The following is a 14,684-nucleotide window of genomic DNA, read 5'->3' on the forward strand; positions in this document are numbered from 1 at the left end:
CACTAATGTACACAGCTATGATTTAACAATAAAAAAAAGAAAAGAAAAAAAGTATTCATAGTTTACTGGAAAAAAAAAAAAAAAGGCCTGGAAACAGATGGCTTCAGGCTTCACATGAGAATTCTTTCACACCTTCAATGATGAGCTTGTATCTATACTGCAGAACCTATTCCAAAACATTGAGAAGCCCACACATGTTCTATGAAGCAATCATCACTTTGATTTCCAAACCAAGAAAGGACCCAACTGAAAAGGCATGCTATAGACCAGTTTCACTAATGAATATCAGTGAAAAAATACACAACAAAATCTTAGCAAATAGATTTCAGCTACAAGTTTAAAAAAATTTTACATAATGATCAATTAGGATTCATCCAGGGATACAAGGCTGGTTTAACATATGCAAATTTATACATGTGATACCACATATCAAAAGAAGCAAAAACATTGTACATAAAATCATCACATTGTACCCCACAAATGCTGTAATGTATGCAGTTATGAGCTAATAAAAAAAGAAGTAAAAACAAAGACCATAAGATAATCTCAATAGATGAGGAAAAGCACTTGAAAAAATTCAACATCCTTTCCTAACAAGAAACCTTAAGAAAATAGGCATAGGCTCTGCAACCACGGCTCAGTGGCTAGGGCACCAGCTACATACATTGGGCTTCAGGGTTCAAACTCGGCCCAGGCCTGCTAAACAACAATGACAACTATATACAACAAAAAGTAGCTGAGTGTTGTGATGGGAGCTTGTAGTCCCAGCTACTTGGGAGGTTGAGGCAAGAGAATTGCTTAAGCCCAAGAGTTTGTGGTTGCTGTGACCTATGACGCCATGGCACTCTACCAAGGGGAACAAAGTGATACTTTGTCTCAAAAAATGAAAGAAAAATAAGAAAAATTAAAAATTAAAAAGAAAAAGAAAATCGGCATAGGTGGCAGTTTTCTTAAACTGATTGAAGCCAACTATGACAAACCCATAGCTAACATCATACTGATTGGGGTAAAACTGAAAGCTTTCCCACTTAGATCTGGAACCAGACAAGAATATTAATTATTGTCATTATTATTCAACATTGTGCTGGAAGTTCTAGTTAATGTAATCATGCTAGAGAAGGCTATAAAGAGCATCCAAATGGGTGAAGAGGAAGTTAAAATCTAGCTCTTTATTGATGATAAGATCATACACTTAGAGATCCCCAGGGAATCAACCGCAGAACTTCTGAAAGTGATCAGGAAGGACGATAATGTCTTCGGGTAGAAAATCAATGTCCACAAATCAGTAGCCTTCGTATATGCCAATAACAAGCAACTTGAGAAGCAAATCAAGGACAAAATCCCCTTCACATAACCAACAAAGTAAACGAAATACTTAGAAACATACCTAATAAAAGAGGTGAAAGATCTTTACAAAGAGAAGTCTGAAACTCTCAGAAATGAAATTACAGAAGACATTAACAAATGGAAGAACATACCATGCTCTGGGCTGGGAAGAATCAACATTGCCAAAATATCTATTCTCAAAGCAATCTACAGATTAAATGCAATCCCTATTATAATACCAACATCGTATTTTGAACAACTGGGAAAAATAGTACTTCATTTTGTGTGGAACCAGAAAAAAGTTCATATAGCTAAGGTTATTCTTAGTAATGAAAAAAAAAAAAAAACTAGAGGCATCACCCTACCAGACATCAGGGTGTATTACAAGTCCACAAAAGCATAGTAATGGCACAAAAATAGAGACATAGGCATATGGAACAGAATAGAAAACCAAGAGTTGAATCACGTCTCTACTTGCCATCTGATCTTTGGTAAATCAAACAAAAGCATACAGTGGGAAAAAGAATCCTGATTCAATAAATGGTGCTGGGATAACTGGATAACCATATGTAAAAGACTGAAATTCGACCCACACCTGTCACCATTTGTAAAAATTGATTCAGGATGGATTAAATATTTAAATCTAAGACAGGAAATGGTAAAAATCTTTCAAGAAACTGTGAGAAAAATCTTTACGATGTTGGGATGGGGAAAGATTTTATGACAGCAACTTCAGTGGCCACTGCAACAACAAAAATTAGCAAATGGGACTTAGTTAAGCTGAAAAGCTTCTGCATAGCTAAGGACAGAACAATGCAAAAAGTTCAGAATGGGAAAAAGATACTTGCTTGGTATGAATCTGACAAAAGGTTGATAACTAGAGTCTACAGAGAACTCAAATTAATCAACAACAACAATAACAACAACAACAACAACAACAAAAAACATGAAACCCTCCCATGTAGCACTGGTCAAGAGATATCAATAGAACCTTCTCTGATTAAGACAAATGAATGGCTAACAAATATTTGAAAAAATGCTCATCGTCCCTGGTCATCAGAGAGCTGCAAATCAACATCACTCTGAGATATCACTTAACCCCAGTAAGAATAGCCCACATTACAAATACTCAAGCCTGCAGATGCTGGTGTGAATGTGGAGAGAAACTTTTACACTGCTGGTGGGACTGTGAACAAATGCAACCTATTTGGAAGGAAATATGAAGAATCCTCAAAGAACTAAAGTTAGACCTCCCATTTCATCTTGTAGTGTCATTACTAGGCACTTACGTAGAAGCAAAAAAAAACATTTAATTATAAGGACATTTGTAGTAGACTGTTTATCACAGCTCAGTTTACAATCGCCAAAATGTAAAAACAACCTTAAAGAATGAAGGAATGAAGAAATGGATTAACAGGAATGAAGAAATGGATTAACAAGGTGTGGTATATGTACACCATGGAATATTTACTATTCATCCATTAAAAAAGATGGAGATTTTAAATATTTTGGATAGAACTAGAACACATTACTCTTAGTAAAGTATCACAAGAAAAAAGAAGCAAGAATCCAATGGACTCAATCCTAATATGTAGACAGTAAATGATCTAATACATATTCCCATAATAGAAAAACTCAAATCAATTGAAAGTTGGGGGCAGGGGAATGAGGAAGTGGGTATGGGGGGGGAGAGGATGGGGAGAGATGGTATGGGACACTTCTTAGGGGTTGGACACAATTATAAGAGGGATTTAAATAACCAATGCAGTCAGTGTAACATAATTCTTTGTACAATTAATGAACCAGAAATAATAAAAAATGCAAAAATAAAAAAGAAAGGAAATTAAAGAATGCAAGTACACCCATTAATTTATTAGATTACATAGAGCTATATTAAAGAAACACAAGGAAGGTCACTATATACTGGTTACATGAGGAAATGATTAAGACATAATAACCCTAAATTTTTAGGCACCTAAAACTGGTGTGACCAGATTCATAAAGCAAACTATACTAGATATAAACAAAGTGATAAAGAACAACACTTCAATACTCTACTTTCAGAACTGGAGAGATCTTCCAAGCAGAAATAATTAAACACAAGACATAAAAGGGATACTAGAGGAAATGGGCCTAACAGACAATACAGAATATTCTAATTCAAACCTATTGATAGTACATACTTCTCATCAGCACATGGAACATTCCCCAAGACCAATGACACCTTAGGCCACAAAATATGTCTCAAAAAATTAAAAAATAAATAAACAACAGCAACAAAAGCAGAAATTAAAACATATGTCTTCTTAGAAAATAAGAGTATCATTATGAATAAACTTGAACAGAAACACTCAATTACACAAACTGTTATGAAAATTAAACAACATACTGCTAAAACATTATTGGGTCATGGAGGAAATTTAGGTGGATATCCAGTGTTTCTGAAACTAAATGACAATGTTCACACAAGTTACCAAAATCTGTGGGATTCAGCAAAAAACTTTTTAAGGGGAAACTTAAAGACTAAATTGCTTACATCAAAAATACAAAAAAAAAATGACAAATCAACAATCAAATGAATTATCTCAAAAAACTAGGAAATGAAGAGGAAATCAAACCCAATCCCAGCAGAAGAAAGTACATAAGGTCAGAGCAGAACTAAATGAAATAAAAAAAAAATATGCAGAACATTAATTAAACAAAAATTGGTTCTTTGAAAAGATAAACAAAATTGATAGCCCCGTTAAGATGTTAGCAAGAAATAGAAATGAAATAATGAAAATAAACACAATCCAAAATGAAATAGATCTTGCAACTGATAACACAGAAATAGAAAATATTATCTATTATAACTATAAAAGTCTCAGTACATAAGCTTGAAATAATTGAAAAAATGAACAAATTCCTGGAAATGCAAAACCTTCCAAGGCTCAATCAGAAAGAAATAGAACTTTTGATCAGACCAATTATGAGCAACCAAATCGAAGCAGCATAAAATGTCTCCCAACAATAGCAACAACAACAAAAATGTTCAGGGCCAAATGCTTTCACCGTCTAATTTTTGAGACAAAGAAGAATTTGTATCTACAGTTCAGAAATTATTTCTCAATATTGATAAGAACAGAATCCTCCCCAATTCATCCTATGAATCCAATATTGCTTGGATACCAAAGCCAGGAAAATACACAACAAAAAGGAAACTATAGACCAATACTCTTTCTGAATATAGATGCAAAAATACTCAATAATATACTAGCAAACTGGATACTATAGTGCATCAAAAAATAATCCATCACAACCAAGTAGGCTTCATCCCAGGGATTCAAGAATGGTTCAACATCTGTAAATCCATAACTGTAATTCACCCTATAAACAGAAGAAAAAACAAAGATCACATTATCATCTCAGTAGATAAACATTTGATAAAATTCAAGAAATCTTTATGATTAAAAACTCTTAACAAAGTAGAAACAGGTGGACCATATCTCAAAATTATAAAAGACATATATATATATAACAAACCCACAGCCAACATCATACTGAATGAAGAAAAGCTGAAATCATAACTGGAACAAGGATGCTCACTGTCACCACTTGTATTAAACATTGTAATGTAAGTCCAGAACAATCAGGCAGGAGAAGGAAATTAAGTGTTTCCAAATATGGAAAAGGCAGTAAAACTCCTTGCTAATAATGTGGTTTTATGTCTAGAAAACCCCAAAGATTCAGCCAAGAGAACACTGGAATTGATAAACAAAATGAACAAAGTTTCAAGTTATAAAATCAATGTATATAAATCAGTAGATTCTTATATACCAACAGCACTCAAACTGAGAATAAAATAAAAGACCAAATACCTTTCACAAAAGCTACAAATATATTTAACGAATGAGATTAAACATACTATAAAGAAAACTATGAATCACTGAAGGAAATTGTAGCTTGCACAAGTCAATGGAAAAACATATCATGCTTATGAATTGACAGAATAATCATTGTTAAAATGTCAATATTTCACACAGTGATTTACAGATTCAGTAAAATCTCCATCAAAACACCAATGTTCTTTATCACAAGCCAGATAAACATAATTCTGTGCTTTATCTGGAACCAGAAAATACATTAGATAGCCAAAGCAATTTTAAGCAAATGGAACATACCTAGAAGCATCACTTTACCAGACTTTATATTACAAGGCTATAGTAACCAAAATAGCATGTTACTGGAACGAAAATAGAGACCTTCACCAATGTAACAGAAAAGTTATAAAACCATCCACATATTGCCATCTGATATTTGTCAAAATAAATATCAATATACACTGGGGAAAGGAATCCATATTTAATAAATTGTGCTGGGAAAATTAAGTAGCAACATGTAGAAGATTGAAATGGTATTCATGTCTCTCATTACTCACTAAAATGAATTCAAGATGTATTATAGACTTATATCTAAGGAAAGAAACCATATGAAGAAAATGTCGAAAAGACTCTTCTAGATAATAGCCTAAGCAAAGAGTTTATGAAGAAGCTCCCAGGGAAATTACCATAAAATTAAAAATAAATAAGTGGAAGTAGTTTTGTACTGCTAAAAACACAATCAAAAGAGCAAATAGACAACTTAGAGAATCAGATAAAATGTTTACATGCTATTCATCCAATAAAGGGTTAATAATCAGAATCCACAGAGAACTCAAGTAAATCACCAAGCAAAAAATCAAACAACGCCATAGAAAAGTAGGCAAAAAAAAAAAAGGATACCTCCATCCAGGTTAATACAAAAAATATAGCCTCAATCTTATTTTTAATGGCTGAATAGAATTCCCTGGTATACATATCCCACAGTTGTTAGTCCATTCTTAGGGAAGCATCACAAGAATAGAGGAGCAAGAATCCAATGTACTCAATTCTAATATGAAGGCAGTAGATCTAATACAAGATGGAGGTAGGGGAATGAGGGATCAGGGAGAGGGCAGGAGGGAGCAGGATGGGGGTCAGGATGTATGGCATACCTCTTAGGGGTGGGACACAATTACAACAGGGACTTTACCTAACAATCTCAATCAGTGTAACCTAATTCTTTGTACCCTCAATGAATCCCCATCAATAAAAAAAGAAAAACATGAGCAAACACTTCTCAAAAAAAGATAGACTAATGGCCAATAAAAGTGAAAAATGCCAGCATCTGCAGTTTTGAGGCTTTGTGATGTGGGCCATTCTCACTGGGGTTAGATGATACCTACACATTATTCTTAGTAAAGCATCACAAGAATGGAGTAACAAGAATCCTATGTACTCATTCTGATATGAGGCCAATTAAGGTCCTAGTACACTGTGGAGGGTGGGAGATGGGGACAGCTGAGAAAGGGAAGGAAGGACGAGGTGGGGGAACAAGGGGTGTGGTACACCTTTTGGGGGTGGGACACAATTGTAAGAGGGTCCTTATCTTACAAAATCAATTCATGTAACCTGGTTCTGTGTACCCTCAATGAATCCTCAACAACAAAAAAAAGTGAAAAATGCTCAATGTCACCAATCATCAGAGAAATGCAAATCAAAATGTGCCATCAGCTAACCTCAATGAAAATGGCTTTTATCAAAAGTCCCAAATCAATAGATGGTAGTATGGATGCAGAAGAGAAAAAAGCACTTACCTACTATTGGTGGCATTGCAAACTAGTGTAGCCTCTATGGAAAGTCGTATGGAGATGACTCAAAGACTTAAAAGTAGATCTATTGCTTGAACCAGCAATCCGATTACTAAGTATGTACCCAAAGAATGAAAAGTAATTTTTATTGGCTTGGTGCCCATAGCTCAGTGTTTAGGGCTCTGGGCACATGCACTGGGGCTGGTGGGTTCGAATGCCACTGGACAACAATGACAACATTGTTGTCAAACAACAATGACATCAACAACAATAAAATAGCCTGTGTTGTGGCGGACACCAGTAGTCCCACCCACTTGGGAGGTTGAGGCAAAAGAACTGCTTAAACCCAAGAGTTTGGGGTTGCTGTGAGCTGTGACGCCATGGGACTCTACCAAGGGCGACATAGTGAGAATCTGTCTCAAGAAAAAAAAAAAACATAAAACAAAAAAAAACCCAGTAATTTTATCAAAAAGATTCTTGCACTATAATGTGTATTTCAGCACAACTGACTATCACAAAGATGTGGAATCAACCCTAGTGTCCATTGGTTCATAAGTGGACTAGTGAAATGTGGTATATGTATGCCACTCAGCCATAAACATAAAAGATTTAATACCTTTTTACAGCAATCTTAATTGAACTGGAGAACATTATCCTAAGTGAAGTATCACAAGAATGGAAAAAGAAAACAACCATCACATGTACTCATCATTAAAATAAAACTACCTGAGCAACACCCGCGTGAATAGTTGGAAGTAGAATTCAGTCAGAATCAAGTAGGTAGGAAAAAAATGAAAGGGATAGGTGAAATAATAATAATGGGTACAATGTATCGTATCAGTGATGGGCATATTTGTAACTTTGACTCTTGTAGTACAAAAGCAAGCCCTATAACCAAAACATTTCTATCCCCATAATATTATGAATGAAAAACTGCATCTTTAAAAAAAAATCAGTGGTACCATTCTAAGTACTTAATGACTGAAATATGATAGGAATTTAGTTTCTATCCCTGTATCCTCACTTCCTTTCCTGTGTATAGTCTCATATAATGGTGCTTCTTTATGGCAGCATTCTAAAGCATAAGTGACGAACCAAGTGGATGGTGCCCCATGATCATACTAATGTACACAGCTATGATTTAATAAAAAAATTTTTTTAAAAAGGTGACTTCTTCCTATTTTTAAGATATGGTTTACAGAAGTGATTGTCTATCAGCCAGAAGCACTCCAACACACATATGTGGATATACCTTCACCCTCCTCCCATATGGACCAGAAAGGACTCAACAACCGAAAATGTTTTTAAAAACCTCTGCCTATCGTGCTTGCTTCGGCAGCACATATACTAAAATTCGAATGATACAGAGAAGATTAGCATGGCCCCTGCGCAAGGATGACACGCAAATTAGTGAAGCGTTCCATATTTTTATTCGGTTGAATGAAAAAAAAGAAAAAAAAAGACCTCTGCCTATCTAGTGGTTTGACGAGTATCAGCATCATAGTGTATATTTTCATAATGTAAACCATTACTATTGTGTAAAATATAAAACATCTTTTATCTTTTTAAAGAGGTTGCTGTCTCTAAAACCTATTAGAAATATGGTTAGTTGTTTTAAGTTGCACAAATTAAAAGGACTTCTAAAGTTTAATCCACATAGAGGGTCATGATGATCTCTGATAACTAGTTTGGTGGTTTAAGGAAAAAAATGTTTCTCAATTTTATTTTTTAGGCAAATGCATATAGTCATGAACCATATTCACCTAGGGAATGTATGAAGCATTTCTATATGATATAAAGAGAGGAAATGTAACTTTCTGATTTAAAGTTAATCTGATAAAAATCATTAGTAAAGTTGTTAGAGACAGGATAAATGTCATGAATTCATTATTTTGTTTCAAACCTATTTTGTCATAAATCTGCCCTACAACACATAACATGTACTGTTTTGCATATTATTTGATAGCAAGTTTAACAATATAGGTGAGTGACAATGTGAGTGTCATGATAATGACTCCCCAGAGAAATCAGCCTTTAGGACATAGGGTTAAGAATACATGAGCCATTATTCAAATGGAAAAAAAAAGTATTCTACAGTTTATTATTGCTTTCATGAAACAATAACTGAATATACAGAAAATTAATTCAAATGGATAAGTAGGGGTGGAAAAATAGCACAAGTAAAAATATATATCGACTCTTCTAGCGAAAACTAGAAACATTTAATGTCTTGTATACTGAAAGGCAAAAATTGTATGTAATAGAATTTGTATTATGTGTTGTTATGTTACATAGCAATGTGTTAGAAATAATGGCAATCCAAATTGATTTGGTATAAAAAGATAGTAGTATTAATTAATTATAAAGGACAGAAGCTTACTGTTTAATTTCCCCCATCCAAAGAAACATATCAAATCATGAATATAAACAGCACAATTTCAAAGGATTATTTAGCATACATCCATTAAGATATATTAATTTTCCACATGATTTGTTGATGGACATTAATAGTATGTATATAGTATGTTTTTTTTTTTTCCAAAAAGATTCCTTAAACTTAAGATTTGGAAGATAGCTAATTATTTTACAGATATGCAAAAATGCTCATGTTGGAAATGTATAGACATCATTTTATTTAAACATAAGTATAATGCTTTTTAAATGCAAGTGACAGCCCTTTCAAACCCCTAACTATGGTAATACTGGGAATTTGCCATCTATCCTTACATAGAAATATAGCAACTCTAACCCAAACTCATGCTTTTAACAATGCACGACTTGTCTCTATGCATTGGAACATTGGATAAGTTAATTTAGTCTAAATTTTCCCTAGGATCTGAAGATTTACACCTTTAATATTTCTGATTACTGTAAGCACATGCATGTTTTACTTGAAAAATTTTTGTGAAGGTCAATGCACTTTTGAGAGGTTTGAAATGTTTTACGGAAGAGAGCCAAAATCTATTATAAATTAAAACCTGAGATGGTAAAGATAATCATGTATGACTCCTACAATTAGGTATGTCCTTATGCTTTTCAAACACTCTACTTTGCTTCTAATAATATATTTACATACCCTTTTGTATACATTGAAAGCCTGACTCAGAACACTCCTTGATAAAGTAAATAAAAATTAGGGTTTACTTTCAAATTGTCTTCTTGTGTTTTAAATATTTGAATGAAATAGCTCTTAAATTTCTCTACTTTATTACATATCTTCAGGGTGAAAAATCAAAGTTATCACATATATAACAAGAACCATAAAACTGAAAGGGAACTTAGAAGTTACTAGAAACAAAGAATGGTCTTTTCATGCATCTAATGGCAAGTTACATATTTCCAACACTTCCAATTACCAATTTGGTTATGCTCTTTTCAGTGCCTTTACAGAGAGAGTTAGCCATTAAAAGAAGAGAAATAAAAATTAATGAAAGTGCCATGTAAATACATGTAGTACAAACATAAACCCAAGGAAAAAAAATACTCATTTATTAGCCCAATATAAGACAAGCTGGGTGAGAATAAAACTACAGTAATGCTATCACTTAAGATGTTTTTATTATTGCACAGTATTCAATAGATTATTTTAAAGAAGCATTTATAGAAAATTCCAGATGTGTAACAAATGTATAAAATATTTCTTTCTCTATCCTAACACTAAACAACTAATACATGATTTTGTGAAATATTATTGGCATACATTAAAATTGATCTTAAAACTTTCTAGTAAGAACAAATACATTTTTGAGAATTTTGAATATCAATGGAATATTGAAAAATTATTCTCAAAAATTCAAATATTAAAATAATAATTATTATCATCTAAGCACCATAATGTCTCTCATTATTAACTAAGGTTATTATTTATCCTTAAATAATTAGCTTGAAATGTGAATTTATAGTGTCTATTAAATTATGTATATGAAAACATCCATAAATTAATATGAACAAATCCTAATGTGCATAAAATTTCTGGAAGTTAGTTTAGCCAACATAAACTCAGATATACACATAGTAAATCTTATATCTTCCTCTGTGGGGCCTTTTATAACTGTCATATCAGTTTTCTGTTTACAGCTTGCTTAATTAAAAAAAAAATTACCAAATGATCCCTGGACTCCAATTTTTATCCTTTTTGTCAGAACAAATTATTGTTGTGGAAATCCACTATGCTTCAGATACCATCTAGGAAATGCAGGATTGTTAGGGTCTGTAAAGAAGCATCTTTGCAAAGCTTCTTGAGAGTGGAGGGACAGAAAGTAGTACTTGGAAGAAGTATAACATTTATATTATAAGACAGCAAATATGTTTTAGATTTCTTGTATTACATTCAAAATAAGGAAATATAAAGTATAGTAAATTAATATGGAGCAGTAGAAGTCAACATTTTTATCTATTTAGTTATACTTCTCTGCGCAGTAATATATTTGTTTAATTATTCACTGATCTCATTGTGTACCCAAATCCACACATACTCATGACTCGCTTTTGGTTCTGCCAAATAGACCCTCTGTATATATGGGTTTCTGCATCCCACAAAATATTTTTGCCATTCTTGTTGGAAAAAATCTGGAAAAAATCCACATATAAGTGGATCTCTAGAGTTCAAATCTGTGATGTTCAAAGGTCTACTGAACATAGATAACCATACATGTGCATGTATATGCATATATACACATATGCATACATGTGTGTATGTGCGTGTCTGTGTGTATTTAGTCTTCATGGGTCTGTTTTCTTTTTTGACAAATTCCCTATATACTTAAATTTCTCTTGGGAAGTTCAAAATGGATACTTTTGAATTAGTTTTATATGAATGTAAGGTAAAAAGCTTCCTTTCAGATAAGAATTATTATTATTATTATTTTGTTTTTGTCTTTTATTTTTTATTTTTATTTATTTTTTTATTTTATTAAATCATAGCCGTATACATTAATGTGATCATGGGGCACCATACACTAGTTTCATAGACCGTTTGACACATTTTCATCACACTGGTTATAATTCACAGGTATAAACGATGGCTACTACCCTGTTTTCCCGAAAATAAGACATCCTCCGAAAATAAGACCTACTTACAGGAAAGATAAGACGCCCCCTGAAAATAAGACCTAGCACATCTGTGGGAGCACACCTTAAAATAAGACATTATCTTATTTTCGGGGAAACAGGGTACATGTTCAACACTGTGCTACATATTTTAAGACCAAAGAAATAAAAGATTCCTCTCTCAAAGTTTATAATCCAACTATGCTTAAAACTGTTGCAAATAAATTAAGTATTAATTCACATTTTATTTACACTTCCCTTCCATACATCCAGTATGTAGTAAATGTTCTATGCTCTGTCAAGCTGGTAAATGTTTATTAACCAGTTTTATGATAAAAATTGTATAGTAATTTATTTATATATGTTAATTATAATTTTTCATGAAATAAAAGGGGTGTAGTTTAGTTTTCAAATAATAATAAAATACACAGTATACTTTATATAAGTTCCAAATATCTGGATGCTTCTCAAAGAACAATTTGATTTGTTTTTGCCAAAGTGTTCTTACCTGTAGCCAAGCTATGGTTGTAATTGGCAATCAAGTATTTTTAAAAATAAATGTTGAATGATATTTTGGTTTATGTTAATGAGAAGGATGAAAGTAAAAGAACAAAGTCATATGTCAGAATATTACTTATTTATCAATGATATGAATGACATCTTTACTGAGATCAAGTGAGCAGGGCGCCGGCCCCATATACCGAGGGTGGCAGGTTCATACCCGGCCCCGGCCAAACTGCAACAAAAAAATAGCTGGGCGTTGTGGCGGGCGCCTGTGGTCCCAGCTACTCGGGAGGCTGAGGCAGGAGAATCGCCTAAGCTCAGGAGTTGGAGGTTGCTGCGAGCTGTGTGACGCCACGGCACTCTACCGAGGGCAATAAAATGAAACTCTGTCTCTACAAAAAAATTAAAAAAAAAAAAAGTAGTTTTCAAATACTAAAAGAATAGCTTTTCAGTTTTCTGTGCTACTCTCAATATCACAGCTACAGACACACTACATTTGTAAATTTAGTCTGCATCATTAACTTTTTTTAACATTTTTTGAATTTATAGCAATAATTGACAATTTTTTTATGTAGAGAAACAGATAGTAAACATTTTGGAGTTTGTAAGCCATATGGCCTCTGCTTCAACTATTCAACTCCACTGTTGTAGCACTGGCACTGTGAAGGAGCACAGTACCCTGCACCCTCATAAGGTGAATCAGCCTTGAGGTACAAGGCTCTGAGAAGGAACGTTTCCAGTAATTGGGCTATATGTGAGTTTTGGGGGTTATTCTCCCCCAGCTCTCATAAGTGGCTTTGCTGAAAAAATGCAGGCAGTCATGCCTTAAAGGAAAAAGTGTGCCGGAGGGCCCTTGCCAAGTTGTAGCTGGAGACAGATCATCTGCCTGGGGCAATGGACCATTGCACTTAATCCACTGTCTCTATTTACACAATAACTTTCAGTTAGTCATATATGGAAATAGGCAAACAGAACAGACAATCCAGCCCATTATGGTTCATCTCCATTGTTGTTTATTTCCAAATAGGATATTCTTAGTTTAGAAAGGTGTATACATACTTTGCTGTATTAATGCTGATAAGGAATCTTTTGTCTTTTTTATTCTTGGATTATTTTTATCTGATGAGTTTGGATATATAGAAAGTGAATGAAGATGGCTGATTGCTGTTGTGCCTGAGCGAGCACCAGCCATCCCTTTTAAAATCATTCATTTCGTCTGCAATGTTGCCTCTGTGTCATCGACTAGAAGCCCAGTGGACATCAATAGCACTGGAACTGATATGTTTCAGTAAAATGTTACCTACAAAACAGACAGAATGCTAGATTTGGTCTCCTGCACTGTATTTTGCTGACCCCTAGGTTAAAGAATCAACAAAATAATAAATCTTGCCCTAATTTGTAGCCTTTGCCTAGTTTATTAGTGCAAACACTGCCACTATAGATAATTTAAGCTAGAATAATGAATTCACTGGAGACAGACTTGGAAAGAGATACACAGTGTCACAATGCTATATAGTATTCCCACTATGTAAGTAGAAGAGATGCAAATAACCTAATGTTCATAGATGATAGTAAAATGCAGTAATATAACTTAGATATTAAAAGTACTTATTACCCCTTTTATTAAAATTTATATAATTTACCAGTGGGTGAGGGAAAGGAGAAGAAGAGAAAAAAGATAAGATAAGAGAAGATAATGACTAATTCTCACATAAATTGGATTTGATTTTGAACAAAGTACATTACTTAAATATTAATTTTTAACTCAACTTGTTAATATATTGTTTGGGATATTGCATCCTCATTTATGAGCAAAATATGTTTGTAATTTCCCCTTTATAATAATATATTCTCTCCAATTTTTAATATCAGGTGTACCCAGATCAAGTAGAATGATTTTGAAGTATTTCTTCTTTTTCTATTGTCTAATAAGATTTAGCATGATCTGTTTTATGAAATTATCTTTTACTTTTATTTATAAATATTAGTTGTCTACTTTTGAGACTTAAAAAAAATAAGAAGATAGCTGATGACTCCATATTGAATCTCAGAGTCAAAACATTCCATACTAGACATACTCTTATTTGACAACGCAAATGTTACTTTCTTTGCATTATTATTATTATTATTGTTGCTTAATATTTTGATGCAGCAATTC

The 14,684-nt window shown here is 33.2% G+C and overlaps 1 non-coding gene across 1 annotated transcript; it reads left to right on the plus strand.

The window, feature by feature from the left end:
* The first annotated feature begins 8,296 nt into the window (after nucleotides 1-8,296).
* On the plus strand, nucleotides 8,297-8,403 carry LOC128578637 (U6 spliceosomal RNA). The gene has a single exon (XR_008377776.1). It is a non-coding gene; the product is annotated as a U6 spliceosomal RNA (small nuclear RNA).
* The last annotated feature ends 6,281 nt before the right edge of the window (nucleotides 8,404-14,684 follow it).

This window comes from Nycticebus coucang, chromosome X, assembly GCF_027406575.1.
Source record: "Nycticebus coucang isolate mNycCou1 chromosome X, mNycCou1.pri, whole genome shotgun sequence".
Taxonomy (NCBI): Eukaryota; Metazoa; Chordata; class Mammalia; order Primates; family Lorisidae; genus Nycticebus; species Nycticebus coucang.